This window comes from Tupaia chinensis, unplaced genomic scaffold (genome assembly GCF_000334495.1).
Source record: "Tupaia chinensis unplaced genomic scaffold, TupChi_1.0 Scaffold000007_1, whole genome shotgun sequence".
Classification (NCBI taxonomy): domain Eukaryota; kingdom Metazoa; phylum Chordata; class Mammalia; order Scandentia; family Tupaiidae; genus Tupaia; species Tupaia belangeri.
In genome coordinates this window covers 470434-474971 of record NW_006159436.1, presented here as the reverse complement: position 1 = coordinate 474971, position 4538 = coordinate 470434, and positions in this window count along the sequence as shown.

Below are 4538 nucleotides of genomic sequence, written 5' to 3'. Positions count from 1 at the left end.
AAAAAAAAAAAAAAAAAAAAAAGTTAAAAATAAATAATTATTTTTTAAAAAGACTTATGGGGACCGGCAGTTAGCATAATGGCTATGTCGCTGAACTCCCACGTAGTCGACTGTGGTTTGCGTCCCGGACCCGGTGGCTTAAAACTCACGCCGGGCACGTGTGCGTGCGTGCCCAAGATCCCGAGAGGAGAATGGAGGAGAAGGGATTGCGGTGTGACCATCCCCCCTAGCGGGGGATTTCTCACTTTCTGTCTCTATGTCTCTCTCTGTCTGTCTGGCGAGCACACACGCCCTATAGCGAAAATCTCTCAAAAAAAAAAAAAAAGAGAGAAGGACAAGAGAGTGTACAGGTTCTTTGGCAAGAACTCTCTTTGGCCCGTTTAAATGAACACAGGTGGCTGATCAGCTATACCTTATTCTTTCCCTCAGGAACTTGAGATCAGCACTACGAAGAAAAGGTAGGGTCGCGCTGAGGCTTTTGTAGTTCAGTTAGTTTACTGTAAACTAAAATGTGCCTTTGAGGCCATAACTCCAATGCTTAATTAACCAAGGTCTTACCCCATGCCACTCTTGGGAGTCCTGGATCCAGTGACTTGAAAATCACACCAGGCGCATGTGTGTGTGTACTAAAACCCCAAGAGGAGAGTAGAGGAGAAGGGATTGTGGTGTGGCCATCTCCTGGGGATGTCTCTCACTGTCTCTCTGTCTCTCTCTCCAGCTGGTGAATGTACCCTATGACAAAAACCTAAAAAAGAAGAAAAGAAAAATTTAAATAGTCACCACATTCCACAGACAGCTCTGAACTGCTTTTAACTTCTCAGTAGTAAATTATTCAAGAAAACATGAGTTTTGATTGTGGCAGTCATTACACAATGCTTACGAATATCAAATCATCTCCTTGTACATCTTTTTTAAAAATACTTGTTTAATTTTATTTATTCATTCACTTATTTTTTAATTCAATGAGAGAGAAAGAGACACAGAGAGAGAGGGAAAGCGAGAAAGCAAACCACCAGGACTGGCACTCGAACCATGGTCAGCCATGTGGGAGTGTCCAGTGCCTTAACCACCATACTACCTGCTAGTCCCCTCTCCTTGTACATCTTTAATATACTCAATCTTTTTAGTCAATTAAATGTTTTAAAATCAAAAGTAACCAGCAGGTGGCATGGAGGTTAAAGTGGCTGGATCCCCCATAGCTGACTCTGTGGTTCAAGTCCTGGACCTGGCAGTTTGAAAATCACACCAGAGGCGTGTGAAGATTGGACAGGAATTAGATCCAGTGAGTAGGTAAATAAGGCAGGGACCCTGAAAAGAGAGCCACTATCTGCCATGCTAGGCAGTCACGTGATGCTATTTTTCTTTTTCCCTTTTTTCATAGAATATGTTCCTTTGACCTATGGACATGTAGATCTTTTATTTAAAAAAAAAAAAAAGAATTATTTTACTTTAACTTTATTTAGTATTATTTTCCAGTTTGACCAGAAAGAGACAAAGAGAGAGGGGAAGTGAGAAAGGAAACCACCAGATCCAGGATTTGAACCAATTGGCCACGTGGGAGTCCAGCGGCTTTAACCATGCCATGCTACCTGCCAACCCCGTGGACATGTAGATCTTGCTACTAAAGAATGTATGACTCCTTGCTATGAGACTTAAGAAGACAAAAACCAGAGGCCAATTGTTACAGTCCAGAGCACACAGACAAAGGAAGAGATTTTTTTTTTTTTTTTTTTTTCCCAGAGACCTGAAGAAGATGACTTCCTGAAGTCAGGCAATAAAATTCAAAATTAACAGCCTCTGAGCCTCTGAGATAACAGCTTTTCCCAAATTATCAGCCTCTGAACTAACGAGTTACCAAATCAGTCACTATTAGCATAACCTACAGGACATGTGAACCCCCCCCCACACACACACACACACACACACACTGACACAAGTTCGTGGTGGTGCAGGGGTGATCGGGCCCAGTACTGGCAGTGGGACACAGGTCCCTCACGCTCATGAAGAATTAGAGACGTGGACGTGGAGAGGGGACAGCAAGTGGAGTTTATTAAGAGAGGGAAGGAAGAACAGACCCCAAGCACAGAGTAGGTCCTGGAAATGGGTTGCCAAAGAGGAGAGGCTTTGTCTGGGCTTGTTTTCAGGTGGGGCTCCTGCAAGCATTTCCCTCGGGCTAGAGGACACATGCTGGGCGGTTCTGGTTATTGGTCTCCTAATTTTGGAGTGAGTACAAAGTATCAGGAGATCCTTTGTTCCTTATATATTCTGGTGATGAATCTTTTGTCAGATGTCATTCCAGAGAAGATAACAAGAGTAGAATGGAAGAGACGAGACTGCAATGTGGCCGTCCCTCCAGGGGGTAACTTCTCACTTTCCCTCCCTCTGTCTCTTTTTCTGGCAAGCACAGGAACTCTATGGCAAATACCTAAAAAAAAATTTTTTTTTAAAAGGCTGGATCCCACAATGGCTGACTGCAGTTCAAGTCCCGGACCCGAGCAGCTTGAAAATCATGCTGGGCACATGTGCATGCATGCCCCAAATCCTGAAAGGAGAATGGAGAAGGGATTGCAGCGTGGCTATCCCCTAGGGGGTGATTTCTTATTTTCACTCTCTCTGTCTATCTCTGGTGAGCACCAATGTCCTATAGCAAAAACAAAAGCAAACAAACAAAAAGGACAAAAACTAACAAGTGTATAGGACCAGGAGATGGCGTAGCGGTTATACCACTGGACTCCCACATGGCCAACCACAGTTCAAGTCCTGAAACTGGTGGCTTGAAAATCATGCTGGGCACACTAAGCTGAGCCACTGGGCCTGTGGCGTTCATGCTCCTAGTCCCTGACTGTCCACTGCACAATCCACAGTCCACGACCCACAGCCCAGCACGGGCTGATCACCTCAGACGCTTGCCAGTGCCATGTCACATAGTGAGGTCCTTGGGTTGCAGGAGCAGAACCTGCAAGGTTCTCATAAGGAATTGTTCTTTAGCAATAATAGGAAGAGAAATAGCGTTCCAGGCTCAGTTTCTTTTACAATGGTGATACAGAAAAAATACTGCTGGATGCATAACATGAGTCTGAACAGAGTAGCTCCGAGAGTTCTCACGGTGACAACCCACCTCGCTCACAGACTCCCCAAGGTCATAGAGCTTCTGAAACAGATACCCAGAGCATTGGAGGGGAAACAGCTCTCAGCCTAAGGAAGAGCATATGGAGAAAAGGAGTGAGGCTGAAAGTATCGTGAAGAAACAGATTGGACATTGGATTGGTCAAGTCAGCCAGGAAATATCCCTCCCAGAGTTCCTCTTTATTTTTGAGAGGTTTTCGCTATAGGGCGTGTGCACTCACCAGAAAGACAGAGAGACAGAGAGACAGAAAGCGAGAAATCACCCCCCAAGGGAGATGGCCACGCCGCAATCCCTTCTCCTCCATTCTCCTCTCGCAATCTTGGGCACGCACACACACGCGCCCGGCGTGAGTTTAAGCCACCAAGTCCAGGACATGAACAGCAGTCGACTACATGGGAGTCCAGCGACATAGCCATTATACCAACTGCTGGTCCCCAGAGTTCCTCTTTAAGCACCCAAAGAGCAAGCTACTCTTAGCATGAGAAACACACGTGACGTGTTATAAAGAAAGGGGCATTTTCTCCACAGAATTCATCCTGTTTTACTTTTGATTTATTTACTATTAATCTTCAGTTTTACCAGAAAGAAAGGGAGAGAGAGAAGGAGAGGGGGAAAGCAAGTTGATCAGTCTGAGACTTGAACCACAGTCCACCATGTGGGAGTCCAGTGCCTTAACCACCACACCACCTGCTGGCTCCTTCTTCGCAGAATTTTTAAAGGCTTTTCTTACATCTCTGCTGCTCTCTCATCTGCTGACCATTAGATTGGGTATTTATCTCTTTTTGTTGTTGTTGAGAGGTTTTGCTATTGGGCACATGTGCTCGCCAGAAAGAGACAGACAGAAAGGGAGAAATCACCCCCTGGGGGGATGGCCACGCCTCAATCCCTTCTCCTCCATTTTCCTCTCAGGATCTTGGGCATGCACGCACACACGCCCTGTGTGAGTTTAAGTCATCGGGTCCAGGACTTGAACCGCAGTTAACTACATGGGAGTCCAGCGACATAGCCATTAAGCAACTGCTGGTCCTGGATTGGGTATCTATCTTGGAAGGCACCTGACAACCTCCACTAGCACCTTTTGATGAAGAATTGGAATTCAATTTTTTTCATTTAGTGAGAATTTACGTCTGAGCTTGCAACCTAGCTAAATTAACTGAAGAGTCACTGTGATCCTTTGGTGGCTTCACCAGTTGTGTTCACTGGTTCTATAAATGCTGCATTCCTAATCTAGTAACATGAAAGAACAGACACTAAAGTCATGCTGACCTATAATTATACCTACGGGATCAATTAATTAGCCTCTCACACTGAGTAATATTTACTATAGCAATTTGGTAGGAAATTTTATTTCAATATTAGATATAAATACCTAAGTATAAATACTTTTAATACACTAGTCATGATATATATA